This window comes from Octopus bimaculoides, chromosome 6 (genome assembly GCF_046866305.1).
Source record: "Octopus bimaculoides isolate indiv1 chromosome 6, ASM4686630v1, whole genome shotgun sequence".
In the NCBI taxonomy this organism is placed as follows: domain Eukaryota; kingdom Metazoa; phylum Mollusca; class Cephalopoda; order Octopoda; family Octopodidae; genus Octopus; species Octopus bimaculoides.
In genome coordinates this window covers 53114389-53135642 of record NC_142933.1, presented here as the reverse complement: position 1 = coordinate 53135642, position 21254 = coordinate 53114389, and the positions used below count along the sequence as shown (strand labels likewise).

The following is a 21254-nucleotide window of genomic DNA, read 5'->3' as shown; positions in this document are numbered from 1 at the left end:
GTCAATTTCGGTCAATGTTTTAGAACACTTATGTATATATTAAGAAAGGGAAGCGGAAAATTTACAAAGACAAAACGTTTCTTCAAGGAAGTTATGCTTACATTTATTACGCGAAGCGAATAGCGAACGCGAAGTCTCAAATTCACTATCGCGTTTGTCCAACGCACACATTTTACTCACAGACGAAGCCAAGTCATCAAGATTGAGGACTGAAGTAGGAATTGGAGAGAATCATAATATTTCGTGTCTATTGAATTAGAACGAATGCAAGCGAGATTGCTAGAAAAACTTGTCAGTAAGATTCAGCAGTCGTACTTATTTAAAACAATTGAACTTCATATCTGAAAACAAGTGCAAGCAGTTAATGACATAGCGGAATATATTATCTGTAATGAAAGTGCTAAATTGATGACTGTTTCTCGTCAGTCCTCGGTAGTATAGTGGTGAGTATCCCCGCCTGTCACGCGGGAGACCAGGGTTCGATTCCCCGCCGGGGAGATGTTAACGGTATATTTATTTCTTCTTTTAACTTTACTGAAGCGAGAAATCTGGCATATATCCCTGACAGGCCCGAGTGACTAGCCTCTTTTTTCTTCCAGCGGGCATTTCACATACACTACTAGTAAAATCATCGCAAACATACACGTAATCCCATCGAAAGACCCGTGTTCCATAAGATTTCATGCTTTCACTACTTTCAAACACATTCAAAACACTGGTCTCCATAAAGCTGAAGTCCTCGCCTCTTGAAACAATTCAGCTGTTGTACTTTGCATAATATTTAATATGATCCTACAACATGTCAATTTCGGTCAATGTTTTAGAACACTTATGTATATATTAAGAAAGGGAAGCGGAAGATTTACAAAGACAAAACGTTTCTTCAAGGAAGTTATGCTTACATTTATTACGCGAAGCGAATAGCGAACGCGAAGTCTCAAATTCACTATCGCGTTTGTCCAACGCACACATTTTACTCACAGACGAAGCCAAGTCATCAAGATTGAGGACTGAAGTAGGAATTGGAGAGAATCATAATATTTCGTGTCTATTGAATTAGAACGAATGCAAGCGAGATTGCTAGAAAAACTTGTCAGTAAGATTCAGCAGTCGTACTTATTTAAAACAATTGAACTTCATATCTGAAAACAAGTGCAAGCAGTTAATGACATAGCGGAATATATTATCTGTAATGAAAGTGCTAAATTGATGACTGTTTCTCGTCAGTCCTCGGTAGTATAGTGGTGAGTATCCCCGCCTGTCACGCGGGAGACCGGGGTTCGATTCCCCGCCGGGGAGACGTTAATGATATTTTTATTTCTTCTTTTAACTTTACTGAAGCGAGAAATCTGGCATATATCCCTGACAGGCCCGAGTGACTAGCCTCCTTTTGCTTCCAGCGTGCTTTTCACATAGATTACTAGTAAAATCATCGCTAACATACACTTTATCCCATCAAAAGACCCATGTTCCAAAAGATTTCATACTTTCACTACTTACAAACACATTCAAAACTCTGGTCTCCATAAAGCTGAAGTCCTCGCTTCACTTCGCTTGTTGTAGTTCAGCTGAAACATGTTCAGCTCCTCATGGAATTCCTTCAATTCGAATGAATCAACGCGCGAATCGCGCTTATAATAGTCTCCCTATTTTTCTTGTTCGTCTATAGAACAGCCGACGTTACCGAGAGCAGAATCTCCACCGTCGGCAAAGTGAGGGACACATTTCATGCATGCTTCTATCAAGTAGTTCGTAAGGCGATGCATACGTGAACTACTTCATCTTACAGGTGCACGTTATCTTGCCTTTTGCCTTGAAATCTACTACTCTACTTGCTGGAAAACTCCAGAAATTCCTCAATCTGGCGGTGCCAAGTATAAGCCTAAACAACTTCGATTTGTGTCTGACTGTGGAAAACTGAGATCATCATCTGTTTCCTGCTGCACTTGCTTTCACTGGCCACTTGTATCAGCGTGGAACTGACGCACTGCTCCTACAATTAAATCCATATATTCACAGGGGCATTTCAAGTGTTTCTTCAGAGACTTTACTAAGATACACTCAAATATTTATTGCAAAGCGTCTTTCCAATTTTTCTTCTCCTCCTTACTGCATTCTACAAACTACTTAGTTCTGGCAAGTATTCTCTAAAAGGCTTTCTTGAAAGTGCTCTTACATATATGCGAATAGAAGTTGAACGATACGGAAGAATGAATGACATTAAAACGGAGCATGTCAATTCTTTAAGCAACGATGTCTAACACACAGTTATAAAGAGCAAAGAATTATTAGAAGACGCCACGAGTCCTAACGAAACTGACAGTGATGAGTCGATAGAATTACATTATAGTTTCCTTAATCAAACGGGAGCTGAGTAATTACCAATAGCAGCAACATTAGCCACAGCAAAAGCAACGTTGTCATGCGAGTGCATAGAGATTCGCAAGGGAAATGCATTTTGTTTAATGTAGAACTAGATACATTTCGAATGAAGTGCGACGACTGCATTGCCTTTCATCATATTGTGCTTCAATCTCCACTCACCCGGGACTAAACAGAAAAAGCATAAACGTCCCGAGTAAAGAGCAGTGGATGCATCCGTCTGGCGTTCCAGAGCGACACGCTTGCTGTATTTGTCATACTTGTTGTCTGAGTGCGTAAATATGGGGAAATATATTCGGGTTCATTGAAACAATTAAGCTGTTGTACTTTGCATAATATTTAATATGATCCTACAACATGTCAATTTCAGTCAATGTTTTAGAACACTTATGTATATATTAGGAAAGGGAAGCGGAAGATTTACAAAGACAAAACGTTTCTTCAAGGAAGTTATGCTTACATTTATTACGCGAAGCGAATAGCGAACGCGAAGTCTCAAATTCACTATCGCGTTTGTCCAACGCACACATTTTACTCACAGACGAAGCCAAGTCATCAAGATTGAGGACTGAAGTAGGAATTGGAGAGAATCATAATATTTCGTGTCTATTGAATTAGAACGAATGCAAGCGAGATTGCTAGAAAAACTTGTCAGTAAGGTTCAGCAGTCGTACTTATTTAAAACAATTGAACTTCATATCTGAAAACAAGTGCAAGCAGTTAATGACATAGCGGAATATATTATCTGTAATGAAAGTGCTAAATTGATGACTGTTTCTCGTCAGTCCTCGGTAGTATAGTGGTGAGTATCCCCGCCTGTCACGCGGGAGACCAGGGTTCGATTCCCCGCCGGGGAGATGTTAACGGTATATTTATTTCTTCTTTTAACTTTACTGAAGCGAGAAATCTGGCATATATCCCTGACAGGCCCGAGTGACTAGCCTCTTTTTTCTTCCAGCGGGCATTTCACATACACTACTAGTAAAATCATCGCAAACATACACGTAATCCCATCGAAAGACCCGTGTTCCATAAGATTTCATGCTTTCACTACTTTCAAACACATTCAAAACACTGGTCTCCATAAAGCTGAAGTCCTCGCCTCTTGAAACAATTCAGCTGTTGTACTTTGCATAATATTTAATATGATCCTACAACATGTCAATTTCGGTCAATGTTTTAGAACACTTATGTATATATTAAGAAAGGGAAGCGGAAGATTTACAAAGACAAAACGTTTCTTCAAGGAAGTTATGCTTACATTTATTACGCGAAGCGAATAGCGAACGCGAAGTCTCAAATTCACTATCGCGTTTGTCCAACGCACACATTTTACTCACAGACTAAGCCAAGTCATCAAGATTAATGAATGAAGTAGGAATTGGAGAGAATCATAATATTTCGTGTCTATTGAATTAGAACGAATGCAAGCGAGATTGCTAGAAAAACTTGTCAGTAAGATTCAGCAGTCGTACTTATTTAAGACAATTGAACTTCATATCTGAAAACAAGTGCAAGCAGTTAATGACATAGCGGAATATATTATCTGTAATGAAAGTGCTAAATTGATGACGTTTTCTCGTTAGTCCTCGGTAGTATAGTGGTGAGTATCCCCGCCTGTCACGCGGGAGACCGGGCTTCGATTCCCCGCCGGGGAGAGGTTAACGGTATTTTTATTTCTTCTTTTAACTTTACTGAAGCGAGAAATCTGGCATATATCCCTGACAGGCCCGAGTGACTAGCCTCTTTTTTCTTCCAGCGGGCATTTCACATAGACTACTAGTAAAATCATCGCAAACATACACGTAATCCCATCGAAAGACCCTTGTTCCATAAGATTTCATACTTTCACTACTTTCAAACACTTTCAAAACACTGGTCTCCATAAAGCTGAAGTCCTCGCCTCTTGAAACAATTCAGCTGTTGTACTTTGCATAATATTTAATATGATCCTACTACATGTCAATTTCGGTCAATGTTTTAGAACACTTATGAATATATTAAGAAAGGGATGCGGAAAATTTACAAAGACAAAACGTTTCTTCAAGGAAGTTATGCTTACATTTATTACGCGAAGCGAATAGCGAACGCGAAGTCTCAAATTCACTATCGCGTTTGTCCAACGCACACATTTTACTCACAGACGAAGCCAAGTCATCAAGATTGAGGACTGAAGTAGGAAGTGGAGAGAATCATAATATTTCGCGTCTATCGAATTAGAACGAATGCAAGCGAGATTGCTCGAAAAACTTGTCAGTAAGATTCAGCAGTCGTACTTATTTAAAACAAATGAACTTCATATCTGAAAACAAGTGCAAGCAGTTAATGACATAGCGGAATATATTATCCGTAATGAAAGTGCTAAAATGATGACGGTTTCTTGTCAGTCCTCGGTAGTATAGTGGTGAGTATCCCCGCCTGTCACGCGGGAGACCGGGGTTCGATTCCCCGCCGGGGAGACGTTAACGGTATTTTTATTTCTTCTTTTAACTTTACTGAAGCGAGAAATCTGGCATATATCCCTGACAGGCCCGAGTGACTAGCCTCTTTTTTCTTCCATCGGGCATTTCACATAGACTACTAGTAAAATCATCGCAAACATACACGTAATCCCATCGAAAGACCCGTGTTCCATAAGATTTCATACTTTCACTACTTTCAAACACATTCAAAACTCTGGTCACCATAAAGCTGAAGTCCTCGCCTCTTGAAACAATTCAGCTGTTGTACTTTGCATAATATTTAATATGATCCTACAACATGTCAATTTCGGTCAATGTTTTAGAACACTTATGTATATATTAAGAAAGGGAAGCGGAAAATTTACAAAGACAAAACGTTTCTTCAAGGAAGTTATGCTTACATTTATTACGCGAAGCGAATAGCGAACGCGAAGTCTCAAATTCACTATCGCGTTTGTCCAACGCACACATTTTACTCACAGACGAAGCCAAGTCATCGAGATTGATGACTGAAGTAGGAAGTGGAGAGAATCGTAATATTTCGCGTCTATCGAATTAGAACGAATGCAAGCGAGATTGCAAGAAAAATTTGTCAGTAAGATTCAGCAGTCGTACTTATTTAAGACAATTGAACTTCATATCTGAAAACAAGCGCAAGCAGTTAATGACATAGCGGAATATATTATCTGTAATGAAAGTGCTAAATTGATGACGGTTTCTCGTCAGTCCTCGGTAGTATAGTGGTGAGTATCCCCGCCTGTCACGCGGGAGACCGGGGTTCGATTCCCCGCCGGGGAGACGTTAACGGTACGTTTATTTTTTCTTTTTACTTTACTGAAGCGAGAAACCTTGTATATATCCCTCACCGGCCCGAGTGACTAGCCTCTTTTTGCTTCCTGCGTGCTTTTCACATTGACTACCAGTAAAATTAACGCTAACATAAACTCAATCGCATCAAAAGACCCATGTCCCAAAAGATTTCATACTTTCACTTCTTACAAACACATTCAAAACACAGGTCTCCATAAAGCTGAAGTCCTCGCCTCACTTCGCTTGTTGTAGTTCAGCTGAAACATGTTCAGCTCCTCATGGAATTCCTTCAATTCGAATGAATCAACGCGCGAATCGCGCTTATAATAGTCTCCCTATTTTTCTCGTTCGTCTATTGAACAGCCGACGTTACCGAGAGCAGAATCTCCACCGTCGGCAAAGTGAGGGACACATTTCATGCATGCTTCTATCAAGTAGTTCGTAAGGCGATGCATACGTGAACTACTTCATCTTACAGTTGCACGTTATCTTGCCTTTTGCCTTGAAACCTACTACTCTACTTGCTGGAAAACTCCAGAAATTCCTCAATCTGGCGGTGCCAAGTATAAGCCTAAACAACTTCGATTTGTGTCTGACTGTGGAAAACTGAGATCATCATCTGTTTCCTGCTGCACTTGCTTTCACTGGCCACTTGTATCAGCGTGGAACTGACGCACTGCTCCTACAATTAAATCCATATATTCACAGGGGCATTTCATGTGTTTCTTCAGAGACTTTACTAAGATACACTCAAATATTTATTGCAAAGCGTCTTTCCAATTTTTCTTCTCCTCCTTACTGCATTCTACAAACTACTTAGTTCTGGCAAGTATTCTCTAAAAGGCTTTCTTGAAAGTGCTCTTACATATATGCGAATATATGCGAATATATGCGAATATAAGTTGAACGATACGGAAGAATGAATAACATTAAAACGGAGCATGTCAATTCTTTAAGCAACGATGTCTAACACACAGTTATAAAGAGCAAAAAATTATTAGAAGACGCCACGAGTCCTAACGAAACTGACAGTGATGAGTCGATAGAATTACATTATAGTTTCCTTGATCAAACGGGAGCTGAGTAATAACCAAGAGCAGCAACATTAGCCACAGCAAAAGCAACGTTGTCATGCGAGTGCATAGAGATTCGCAAGGGAAATGCATTTTGTCTAATGTAGAACTAGATACGTTTCGAATGAAGTGCGACGACTGCATTGCCTTTCATCATATTGTGCTTCAATCTCCACTTACCCGGGACTAAACAAAAAAAGCATAAACGTCCCGAGTAAAGAGCAGTGGATGCATCCGTCTGGCGTTCCAGAGCGACACGCTTGCTGTATTTGTCATACTAGTTGTCTGAGTGCGTAAATATGAGGAAATATATTCGGGTTCATTGAAACAATTAAGCTGTTGTACTTTGCATAATATTTAATATGATCCTTCAACATGTCAAATTCGGGTTATGTTTTAGAACACTTATGTATATATTTAGAAAGGGAAGCGGAAGATTTACAAAGACAAAACGTTTCTTCAAGGAAGTTGTGCTTACATTTATTACGCTTAGCGAATAGCGAACACGAAGTCACAAATTTAATAGCGCGTTTGTCCAACGCACACATTTTACTCACAGACGAAGCCAAGTCATCAAGATTGATGACTGAAGTAGGAAGTGGAGAGAATCATAATATTTCGCGTCTATCGAATTAGAACGAATGCAAGCGAGATTGCTAGAAAAACTTGTCAGTAAGATTCAGCAGTCGAAGGTATTATTTGCTATTGAACTTCATATCTGAAAACAAGTGCAAGCAATTAATGACAGCGCGAAATATATTATCTGTAATGAAAGTGCTAATTTGAAGATGGTTTCTCGTAAGTCCTCGGTAGTATAGTGGTAAGTATCGCCGCATGTCACGCGGGAGACTGGTGTCTTACTGAAGCGAGAAACCTGGCATATATCCCTGACAGGCCCGAGTGACTAGCCTCCTTTTGCTTCCTGCGTGCTTTTCACATTGGCTAATTGACTACTAATATAATCACCGCTAACGTACACGTGATCCCATCAAACGACAGATGTTCCAAAAGATTTCATACTTTCACTACTTACAAACACATTCAAATCACTGGTCTCCATAAAGCTGAAGTCCTCGCCTCACTTCGCTTGTTGTAGTTCTGCTGAAACATGGTCAACTCCTCATGGAATTCCTTCAAGTCGAATAAATCAACGTTCGTATCATGCTTGTTATATTCAATATTTAAGACGTTTCTTGAAGGAAGTTGTAAAGTGGAAATAAGTGCTAGAAGACCCTTGGAGCCCTCAGAAAACTGATGGTTACTAATGAAATGAATTACAATATCATTTCCTTGATCAAACAGGAACTGAATTATTACCAATAGTAGCAACATTAGACACATCAAAATTAACATTGTCATGGGAGTGCATACAGTCATAAGCGAAATGCACTTTGCTTAATGTAGAACCAGTGGCCCGGGAACAAAATTTGCTTAGGGGGTGCAAACTCAGTTTCAAAATTTGGCACTACTGGAGAAGTGTGTATCCGAGTTCTGGGAGTGTGCATGTCACAAATTTGCGCATGCGCACGCGTTAGTCGTAAGTAGTCGAATTTAGCACACAGGGAAAAAACTAAACGCTCGCTACTTGCTGTAAATGGAGGGTGGGTTATCCATCTAATACAAGAAGAAAATTGCAGATTAATTGAATAAAAACATGAAAAATAACAAAATGATATTTCATTGAAAAGTAAACCATTCTGAAAGATAGTTCAGAATGTTTTCAAAACATTCATCTCCAGCTTTTCCCATATTTTATTAAGGGTTAGGGATTAGTGTTAGGGTTTAGGGTTAGGGGTTAGGTTTAGGGTTAGGGTTTAAAGTTAGGGGAGGTGAATGTTTTTTCAGTATTCAATGAATATTTTTCACTTTTATATTCAACTTATCTGCAATTTTCTTTTTGTATTACATGGATAACCTCGCTCCTTTTACAGCAAGTAGCACGTGTCCGTGCGTCTCGTTGTTTACCTCTGTGCTAAAATCAAGTAGTAGCGCGAATCCGCACGTCTCATCATTTGCCTTGTGAGCTAAAATCGACTATTTACAACTAATACGCGTGCACGCGCAAATTTGTGACATGCGCACTCTCAGAACTCAGGTCCACACTTCTCCTGTAGTACCCAAATTTTTTACAAACAAGGTGAAGTTTTCTAATTTAGGTATCAAAACAAACAAATGTTCAATAATAATAACTTTTATTATTATGAGGATCGACTGGAAAGTTAACAGGCTGACCAATATATTCTCATAGAATGTGACCAAATGAAGTTCATTTTTAAATATTAGGATCTTTTCTGCTTGATTTCCCCTTCTGAAAATTTAAAATTAAGCGAAAATTTTCAAATTTGATATATTGGTGTAATTTTTCCCGTTGAATCTGATGCTATTCACTTATTCCAGAAAAACTTTAGAAAACTGCAACAGAGGTTTAAAGTTTGATCATTTTTCCCTACATCAGAGAACAGGATGTGGAAGCTGGCATTTTGTACAAGGTGACAACATTACAATGTTAAAACATTCAACGATGGAAGTTTTAATGAAGTTTTGTGAAATGTTGGATAAACATTTGAAATTGGAATAAAATTGAGGCAATTGAAAAGTGAAAATCAAACAGAAAGGATCATCTGCATACTTCTTTCAGCGATTCATTGCTTCGATTGCCTTGGAAAAGAAGCTATCCTGTTAGTTAAACAAGTTTTCAACAGCTGATAAGACATCATCACTATGATATTGGTTCCAAACCGAGGATTTTTTTTTATATATGTAGGGGATATAGATAATAAGATGAGGTCAAATCACTAAAGTAGGGAGAGTGGCGTAGCAGTCCAAAGCCAATCACACACAGCAGCCATCGAAACCAATTACTTGTGCACTGGAGTATTTGTTTCGATGAAAGAAAAACATACTCGACAGTTTTCCTTGTGTTTGGCCTTGATAGCCTTTCGCAACTGCCTTAGAAAGGTGGCACAGTACAGCACCCTCCATTGATGGTGAGAGCCTTTGAAAGTAGTCAATAAACACGATGCTTTTTGCAATCCAAAATACTGAGGCCATCACCTTCCCTGCAGATTAAACAGTCTTGATGACCTTCTTTAGAGTAAGTGTTGAAGAGTGTCTCCACTGTTAGATTATCTCTTATTCTCTAACTCAAAATGATGAACCCAACACATTTAAGGAAACTGGATTTGCCTCAAGCAATGTCAGATATTATCGAAATGTGATCAGCCTGGTGCCCTTTTAATCAGGTGTCAGAAGAAGCAACACCCACCAAGCAGAAACTTTCATCATGCCAAATTTATTGTGTAGAATATTCTCAGCTCTCACACGTGATATGCTAATAACACTGGCAATTTATTATTTTTTTCTCCGGTGGAGGCAGTTGCAGACTGTTCAGATCATTAGTCTTCTCAAAATTATCTCTGCTCAAATCAGTTAATCAGTTTTGCACTGTTGATAAAACTGGAGCATCATCCTCCGATATATCAACATGTTCCTGGGGACTAAATCCTTTTTCTACAGGTACTTGATAACAGCATGATGCCAAATTTTGTTCATCTTGAAGAGAAGTCACTAACAGTTACTTTTGAAGTTTTCTCTGAACATTCAAATGTCAGTTTACCAAGAAAGAAATAGTATTAAAATGGAAGTAAGCCAAGTTTTTGCATCACTCCATAATTCACACGTATATAAAAAAAATTGTATCAACATATTCCAAAAGTTTTCCTACGCTCATACGTTTTGTTAATGAAACGTTTCATGAGGACGTGCAAAGTGTTTTCATCGTATATTTTTTATGTACATGCATTATGGCACAATGTGTAAGACGGTGCTGTGTCATTGTGGTACGGAGCCAGGTCTTCAAATGGTGAAGTGCACTGAATGTTCTTTTGCTTGATGCAACAGATACAGGTGAAGACAAGACAAGCTGCATTAACGCTAACACTTGTGGCATACTAGAACGAAAAATAGCATATCTCAATCTATTTTCATTCCTACACTTCACCCTCTATTTCATATCTTATCTAGAATAACTATTGCTTAACCATCTTCTCACACCGTCTCCGATGAAGGGATATATAAAATATCCCGGAAACAGCTGCAAGACCTTCTATTTATAAATGTTCTAAAATCTCTAACAGCCTTGGATTTTTATCTCATTCTGAAATTTTTTTAATACATACACATGCTGATATATGACCTGCTTTGGACTCCTCATTTGCATAATCACCGAACCTGGAGCTTAACTATGGTCTTTCCATAGCACTTACTCAGCATTACCTGACACCTTTGGATCATGATACCATTACCTCTCATAACCTCTCTCTCTGTCTCTCTGTCTCTTTGTCTCTCTCTCTCCCTCTCTCTCTCTCTCTCTCTCTCTCTCTCTATATATATATATATATATATATATATATATATATATATATATATATATATATATATAAATGCAAAATCCAGGGATCGAGGTGTAGGAAGAAAGTTAGCTAACTTTCAGGAGCAACAGTGGTTTATTGAGACGGAAGGTTACGGATTTTTTTTTTTTTTACTTTTATCGGAAAACAATGAATAGAAGAAAAGTTCTTTTTATATACCTCAGTAGGCAACCAGGGTTGCCGAGTGTGCTAAAAAGAATATCGTCGCAAGTAGGTACATGTTGACGCAAAGATTCAATCAGAATGTGTGGAGGGCACGGTATATGAGGGATATATAAATGAAGGGAGAAATAAGTAATGGAAAAAGGAAAGAAAGAAAGAAAGAAAGAAAGAAAGAAAGAAAGAAAGAAAGAAAGTTTAATCACAGAATTCAATTGTGGCATTTGAAGAGAAATGGGGGCGGGGGAGCGGGGGAAATAGTTTTGGTCGTTGAGGACAAGAGAAAGTATGTATGAAAAAAGCAAGGTAAGGTGGCGAGTTTGAGTACGGCAAGTGGTTTTATGGTCAAAAGGCGTAAAATAGTATAAGAAAAAAACATGAATGAAGCTGTGAAGGTGTATGTAGACGTATGCATTTTTACGTTTATGGGTGTAGGGGGTAGGAAGGGAGAGATTAGAAATATAAAGTGAGAGGAATATATTAGGTAGGAAGTAAAAATACAGATAGAAAATTGTATTTGACGATTTAGGAATTAAAAGGGGAGAAAAATATTGTTGGGTTAATACGCAGTGGTAGTGAGGGTGAATGAGTGGGAAAAAGAATATATGAGAGTTATGGGGAGACAAGATCGGGGTGGGGTTGTAATTATTTGTATTTCGGAAATAGATTTAGTGCCCGATGTTTGCTGGTAAATATTATATTGCAGCATTCATTGATACAGTTCGTGGAATGCAAAATAGCCATGACCTCGGCTATGCAGTGATCACACATTTTTATATCAGCTGTAAGGTTTGGCGTGGGTGATTATGGACCATTTGAGAGTGTAAGGAGTTGAATCAAGCGTTAGTTTATTGTCGAGATAATGATGTACTGTTAGATTTTGCATGGGATTTGAAGCTAGAGTAGTGATTGCTCACCCTAGCTTTGAAGGTGGTGTTACATGAGCCGGTGTAAATGTAGTTGCAATTGTTAGTTGATACTGTGCACTTATAAACTAGGTTTTTAGTTAGACAGCAGTTATCTAAAGGACAGGAGGTTGGGCGTTTGAAGTTCCATAGGTTTGTAGGGGGTGCTCCGGAGGATCTTCTGAGAGGATTGTTGGTTTGTTATTATAGTTGGTGTTAAGGTTATCAATTGTTAAGGGTTTGAGGATGGTGTTGTTGGGTTGTAAGTTATTATTATTCTGTCCGGTGGTATCCTCTGTATTATTCTCTATCATGGTAGGAGGTATATTTGGGTATTGTAAATTTAAGGGTCGGGTGTTAGCAATAGCATTATAGTTGTAGTTATGAGGGTTTGTTTTGTTATGGAGGTCAGTTGGGTTTATAAGTATGTATGGAGTTGGAGGTTATGCTGAATTAATTTACTTGGGTGGATGTTAGCCGTTACTGGATTTCAGAGTTTCTCGTTAAGATGTCGCACATCTGGCAATGTTGTTGTTGTTGTTGTTGGTGGTGGTGGTGGTGGTGGCGGTGGTGGTAGTGGTGGTGGTGGTGCTGGTGGAGGAGGAGGAGGAGGAGGAGGAGGAGGATTTTATAGATGGGGAGAGGGTAAATATTTTTCTAAGGAGGTTAGATTTAGGTAAATGTTTATCAAGTTGGGTGAAGAAGAGTTTAGATACTCGAGTCTGGACGTTAAGGGCGAAAGGGGGTGAAACCATATAACGTCTCAGGTTCGAGTTCGTTTAATCCGATTAGGGGGTTACCTGGGTGGAGATAAAAGGATGTGTATATTGGTACCTGTTTTGGTGGGCTGTGGTGTATATAGGATTAGGGGTTATCTGTAGCGGGCGCGTTTGTTAGATCGATTTCTATTCCCATGTTTGGGTGGATATTGTGGAGTAAGGTGATTTAGGTCCATGCTATGGGGGTTGGAAACTGTTTTTGCATAAATACATACATACATGCATGCATACTGTTTTTTTTTTTGCATGCATGCATACATAATGCATACATGCATACGTACACGTATACATACATACATACATACATACATGCAATGCATACATACATACATACATACATACATACATACATACATACATGCAATGCCTACATACATGTCCATCCATATTGCCAGCCCTTGTATCATCTCATCAACATTATTACCGTAAACCATTCAAGATATGTGTGCGTGCGTGTGTGTGTGTGTATGTTTGTGTGCGCGCGCGCACATGTGTGTGTGTGTGGTAGAGACGGTGGTGCATTATTGCGGTGGCGATGATGATGGCAGTGGTAGTAGTAGTAGTAGTAGTAGTAGTAGTAGTAGTAGTAGTAGTAGTAGTAGCAGTGGCGATAGTAAGTAGTGGTCGTTGTGAGCGAGGTGGGAGATAACCGACTGACTGTTAGGTGTCGTTTCCTTTTCTTTAAGTACGTATTAGTCGACATTTTTCTAAACTTTCACTTCAAATTTACACATTTCTGGATGTCACGTGCAGTTTTGTTGATACGATTGGTGCGATCGTTGTGGCCGTTGTTTTTTGTTTGTTCATTGGTTGGGTTTTGTTGATCTTCGTGTTATGTTTTCTTTTGTGTCGTGTGTCGGGAGGTCGTTTTGCTATTGTTGTTGTTCTTGTTCTTGCTAGACATAATATATTAGTTATTCTGTCATGAGGCGGATTACATAAATTAGTATACACAGAATTAATACCTCCATTTGCACACGCATACACAGAAACATGCATACATACATACATGCATATATATATATATATATATATATATATATATATATATATATATATATATATATGCGTGTACATTTATAAATTTGTATATATGCATATGTGTGTGTATGCATATATATATATATATATATATATATATATATATATATATATATATATATATATGCATGTATGTATGTATACATACATACATATAGATACATATAGATTCATATACACACGCATACTTGCATACATACATACATACACGCATGCACACATATACAAATATATATATTTGTGTGTGTGGGGGGGGGGTGCATAACTAAAAACAAGCATGCATGCATTCACACATGTCCACAAAAACATACAAACATACATACATACATGAATACATACACGCACGCGCGCACACGCACATACATACACGCACACGCACACACACACATACACACAGCTATTTTGCATAGTTCATAAGACAATTGTATCTATTAATATTTCAGGCAGATTAAAAATAACCCAAAAGGTTTCGGACAGCAGCAGCTACAGCAGCAGCTACAGCAGCAGTGGTAGTGCATGGTGATCGTGATGATGAGGATGTGGATGGAGGTGCAGGAGGAGAACGACGACGCCGGTGATGGTGGTGGTGGTGGTGGTGGTAGTAGGAGGTACTGGGCTGGATGAAGGTGGAGGTGACGGTGCCGTTCGTTGTGGTAGATTTTTATTTTCCCCAGTTTTTATTTTCAGAATTTAAAAATTTTGTATAATTTATATCAAAATTATGCACGCCTTACATATGTCATTGCCAATTGGTGTATGCTTATGTAGATGTCGAAATATTGCTGCGCTTGTTCGAAGAATGTGTGTGTGTATATATATATATATATATATATATATATATATATGTATGTACACACACATACATACATACATATATATACATATATATACATACATACATATATATGCATATATATATATATATATATATATATATGTATATATTCATATATATATACATATATATATATATATATACACACATATACATATATACATATACACACATATACATATATACATATACACACATATACATATATATATATATATATATATACACACATATATACATGTATATATATATATATATGTGTGTGTGTGTGTGTAATATATATATATATGTATATTACACACATATATACATATGTATATATACACACTAATATATATATATATATATATATATATATATATATATATATATATATACCTATATATATAAATATATATATACCTATATGTGTGTGTGTATGTTTGTATGCATGTATATGTGCATATGTAATATATGCATTCACATCTATATACACATCTATAAACATGATATATGCTTTGCATACCGACATAATACATACACACATACGCACACACACACACACACACACACACACACACACATACATGCATACATGTATACATGCATGCATATAAACTTACATACATGCAATCATATGTAAAGACACACATCTAAATTCTGTCCAAAATAGTGTTGATGCGTGTTTACGGAAATGTGTGTGCATATCTAGGAAACTATGAGTGGACATTCTTACATGACTACTCGTGTATATGTGTGTGCATGTACGTGCCAGTACGTATGAGCATCAATTTTGAAATGGTGTTTGCGCATGCGCCTCTGTTCGTGTCCATGCGCGCGTATCGTCTGTTGGTTATAAAAAATTTTATACAATTTACAAAAGATATTTACAAAATCTGTAACGACGTGTGTATGTGTGAATTTACGCATGTGTACTTGTGAGAGGAGGTACGTACACACACAGACATGCATACATATGCGTGTGTGTGTGTGTATCATATATGTGATATATAATATATATGTAATATATCATATGTATATATATATGTATTTATGTATGTATACACAAGTACATAGATAGATAGATAGATAGATAGATAGATAGATAGATAGACAAGCAGACATACAGACACAAACACGCACATACACACACACACACACACACTCACGCACACACATGAACAGACATAGGTGAATATGAATATGTATGTATTTATATTAAATGCTATGATATTGAAATTTTCGACATATATGCGCTTGTGTGTATGTAGGTGTGTAGTGTTGATAAATATATGTACATATGTAGTGGTACGTGGCTCAGTGGTTAGGGTATTCGGCTCTCGATGGTAGAGTCGTGAGTTCGATTCTCGACGGTGCATGGTATCCTTGAGCAAGACTCTTTATTTCACATTGCTCTCGTCCACTAAGCTGGCAAAAATGAGTGGTACATTTTGTACAAGGGCCAGCCTTATCACATTCTGTGTCATGTCGAATCTCCTTGAGAACTAAGTTAAGGATACGTGTGTCTGTGGAATGTTCACCCACTTGCACGTTAATTTCCCGAGAGGATGTTACATTCATCGGTTCCAATGTGGAGCACTCATCGTCGTAGTCGATGGAGTGCCACTTACGTCTACATATCTATTACATGTATTTATATGTATATTTATGTTATGATTCCGATTTTGTATGTATGAGTTTCTGAGAGAATGAAAGTATGTTTGTTCGTGTGTTTATGAGTGTTGAGAAAATGTTTGTAATAGTACATAGTTTTATTCTTATAAGGCTTTTATGTGTATGTTTGTGCGTGTCTGTAAACAGTGTTTTATACAGTCACAGAGTGCTGGTAAAAGATATTTACAAAATGATAATGAGATAGACAGACAGACAGACAGACAGACAGACAGACAGACAGATAGATAAACTGACAGATAGATAGATAGATAGATAGATAGATAGATACTTACGCACACACAAGTAATAAAGAAGTAAATATATACAAACACAGGCAAACACAGGTTTACATAGTTTCACAGTGATACACACACTCTCTTATACACATCTATGCATAGTCATAAACACACATACATTGAAATTGAAGCACATGCGAACCGAACGCCCAAACATGCACACACACAGAGGCATACATGGTCTGATCAATAAGTATCCAGACTGTTGCCATAGTAACGAAGTTAAAGCACGCATAATGAAGCCGCTTGGCACAGATTGACCTTGAACTCTGCTTTGCATGTGCATTAAGTTTTAACGTTCTAGCTCACTTCCACTATTTACAGCAGTGCTTGGAAGGAAGGTGTGTAACGCGTGATAGTCGCATTGACTATGACACAGAAAGTTCAGCACAGAATCTACATCAAATTTTGCCAAAAGCTTGGTGAGACCTACTCAGAGGCCACCGCAAAGTTTTCAAAAAGTTTTCATTGTTCTCGACACAATCAAGGAGATCTTGCACAACTGAAACCCGAGTGTCTTTTTGGTCAGGTGAAAGCAGTTTTGGCACAAACTTGGCAGATACGCGTCTCATACCCAAATCTTTAGTGATAATGGACCGAACTGAACCGTAACCAATCTGCACATCCTCTGATAACTCACGGATGGTGATTCGACGATTTCCTTTCACAGCTGCAGGTACAACTGCGACGTTTTTCTCAGTTCTGCTGGTTGCGGATCTCCCAGGTCGTTCGTCAATATCGACATTTTTTGGCCATCATAGAAACGTGTGAACCACTCGTACACTTCTGTGAAACTCATACACTCCTCTCCATACACTTTCTGCAACTTTGTGTAGGACTCTGAGCAGGTATCGACATGACAACTTTCTCTATCATGGTCAATGCGACGATCACACGTTACACACCTTCCTTTCATGCACTGCTGTAAACAACGGAAGTAAACTAGAATGTTAAAACTGAGTTCAAGATCAATTTTTGCCAAGTGGTTTTACTCTGCGTTCTTTAGCTTTATTACTATGGCAACAGTCCGGATACTTATTGATCAGACCTCGTATATATATACACACACACCACGTAAACACAGACCTCACCCACGCATTCACGCACATTTATCTACGTACACACTCTATGACCGGACATAGACTCGACTAGTTATATGTGTGTGTGTGTGTGTGTGTGTGTGTGTGTGTGTGTGTGTGTGTGTGTGTGTGTGTGTGTGTGTGTGTGTGTTCTACTATAGCCCGTGCCGACCAAAACCATGTGACTGGATTTCGTTGACAGAAACTGAAAGAAGCCTGCTGTATATATATATATATATATATATATATATATATGTGTGTGTGTGTGTGTGTGTGTGTGTGTGTGTGTGTGTGTATACGGCAGTTTCCATCTACAAAATCCAGTCACAAGGTTTTGGTCGGCATGGGCTGTAGTAGAACACACTTATCTAAGGTATCGTACAATTGGACTGATACCAAGATCACATGACTAGAAGCAAGCTTCTTAACTACAGAGGCACGCCTGAAGAATCTGAATATGGCAGAAAACGTGTCAGAACAGAGACAACTTAATCGTTATTCTAAGTTAAAATAAAGTCTGCAAGAAACAACAGTGAGTTTCGATACGTTTATACGCGAATAAATAAGCTGCAAAATAATTTACTAATACAAAGTATGAGAAAAATATGCAATCACTTTAAATATGGATGTAATTATCTCCCCTGACCATACTCAGCGCTCTTAATGGAACTACCAGAACCATTTTATAATTTCCCTAGTTGTCGCGTACGATGGTGATTTCTTTGACTGTTTCTTCTGCTTAAGCTCTTCGAAAGCTAAACTTCTCTATCTCAACCCAAGATTACAATAACTTTAGATTGTAGGTTTCTACTATATTTCTACATGTTTCCATTTTCATTACGCTTTGTTATCCGTGCTTGGATATCTCGCATATTTATTAGCTGTTGCGTGCCTTCCGTACTTTTATAAATAGAATATTGTATGCATATTTCTATCTCTTTTTTTACATATTAGCATATAAGTACATGTGTAAACGTCTGTATGTTTCGTTATATGTGTAAATGTGTGCGTATGTGAGTTTGTATCTATATCTATTCAGATGATTAATAAATATACTTTTTGTTCAATAAATATATTTTTATATGCTTATCTCTAATTTAGTTCCTTTATCATAATACACACTCCTGAATGGTTTTGTGTTCACATCTTTCAATATTCTTCAGTTAATTCTCATGGTTATTCATAACAGTACGCGTTTTTATTACTGGTTTTTGCTATAAATAGTACCCTATAGATAATGATACGTAATTACTTACTTATCTTCGTATATAGATTATTAATTGTAACTTGTCATTTTTTTCTATATATGTGTGTATAATTGAATCTGTATACATATACATACTTGTATATATATATATATATATATATATATATATATATATATATATATATATATATATATATATATATATATATATATATATACATATATGCCTCAAATGGACAAAAAGAGAACAGAAGGCAGAAACAGGTGAAGAAATAGCAAACAAGGTGTATTAGTTTGACGCTCAGGAAAAATGGAAAAGTCTTTGACGTTTCGAGTCTACTCTCTTCGAGAGAAAGAAATGAGGAAAGGAAACGGAAAGAAAACTAAATGTGTCTGTATGAATGGTTTCACATGTTGAATTGACTAAAAGAAAATAGCTCAATGGAAGGAGAGACAACAGTAACTTGGCTCCAGTGTGTGTGTGTAAGGATAACGTGTGCGGGTGCATATGTGTGTATAGGCGAGCGCATATGTATTAGTCTTGGTTATGGCATTAGATTGTATCCAGTTCGGTAGTTCTTGGATTGTGGGGAACGTGGAGTCAGCCCTTAATTGTCATTACTCCAAGATCCCTTCTGATCCGGAACGGTAGTACCCGCCAGGGCCCCACCTAGGAATTAAATAGATTTTCCAGGGGTAGAAGAGGCTCTCGTTATTTTAGACAAATCCGTGAGGAAGGCAGTTCTTCTAAGAGAAAGATACTCTGGCATAAAACTTGCAGCCAAAATAGTCATCTTGCAATATTTCTCACTAGAACGTACTATGGCGACCGAGGGAGTGGCAGAAGTGTTGTACAGACTTTTGTTACTTAAACCCAGTGACATAAAGATGTCACACAAGTTAAACGGTTCCCATCTGACAAGATGAGGTAAACATAATGTATGTATATATGGATGTATAAGTATCCTTGAATTTCCACCTGGTATGGAATTGCTAGTCGCTGTAAGGAATGTAACACTCGCAGCAAAAATCACAGTAAAACCACTATTCTCTCTTTTTTGGGATAGCCGTACTTAGGGGAGAAAATGGTTTTTACACACACACACATATATCTGTAAATGTATATGTGAGTGTTTGTTTGTTTGTTTGTCTGTTTGTTTATTTTGTGTGTGTGTGTATGTGTGTGTGTGCGTGTGCGTGTGTGTGTGTGTGTGTGTGTGTGTGTGTGTGTGTGTGTGTGTGTGTGTGTGTAGTTCAAACAAAATACATTTGTGGTATTTATTTGTCTCGAGTTGTAGTTATTCACGCCCTTGAGTCTCTTGCCATCGAAACGCAGCGAGCTAGTAAGTGTCACATTTTCCGATGGCGTTATTACTCACAAAAATGGTGGAGGCACGTGACTTAGTGGTTAAAGTGCTGCACTCAATATCGTAAGATTGCGGTTTCGATTCCTGAATCAAACAAAGCAAAATACTTCATTTCACGTTACTCCAGCCCACTCAGCTAGCAAAAAAATCTGCAATGGACCAGTGTCCCGTCCAGCGGCGGGAGGGGATATATACGCCACAGAAACTAGAAAACTGACCATCTGATCCTATGCTTCAAGAAGAACCTTTGAGAAGGCGGTAAGCTGGCAGAACCGTTAGCACGTCGGACAAAACACTTCACCTTTTGAGTTCAAATTCTGTCAAAGTCGGCTTTATCTTTCATCCTTTCTGGGTTGGTAATATAAGTACTAGGGTTGATGTAATCGACTCACTTCCTGCCTCCAAATTTAAGGCCTTGTACCTACAGTAGAAAGTATTATTCATAAAAGTGCGATATATGAAATAAAATAATACAAAATATATATAACTATCCCAACAAAAAAAGACGGTGGTCATGGCTGGATTCAAGTTTGAGCTAAACAACAATAGCAACTATATGTTAATATGAACAAAAAGCAATTCTGTACAAATCACAGGACTGATCCCTGATATAAAGATGTAAGTGTAGGAAAATGAACGTGATAGAAAGGGTACCTAACAGATAATAAGACCAAAACATGTAATGTTTTTCGTACTTGTCGAAATAATGAACATATTAGTCATTAATTAATATTGTTTCTTTTATGCTTGCTGCATAATTATTTCTAGTTAGCTTT

The 21254-nt window shown here is 37.8% G+C and overlaps 3 non-coding genes across 3 annotated transcripts; all 3 read left to right on the top strand.

Annotated features, from left to right (window-relative positions):
* Positions 1-1227: 1227 nt before the first annotated feature.
* Trnad-guc (transfer RNA aspartic acid (anticodon GUC)) lies at positions 1228-1299 on the top strand. Its single transcript has one exon. It is a non-coding gene; the product is annotated as a tRNA-Asp (tRNA).
* Positions 1300-4769: 3470 nt separating this feature from the next.
* Trnad-guc (transfer RNA aspartic acid (anticodon GUC)) lies at positions 4770-4841 on the top strand. The gene has a single exon. It is a non-coding gene; the product is annotated as a tRNA-Asp (tRNA).
* Positions 4842-5570: 729 nt separating this feature from the next.
* Positions 5571-5642, top strand: Trnad-guc (transfer RNA aspartic acid (anticodon GUC)). Its single transcript has one exon. It is a non-coding gene; the product is annotated as a tRNA-Asp (tRNA).
* Positions 5643-21254: the final 15612 nt, after the last annotated feature.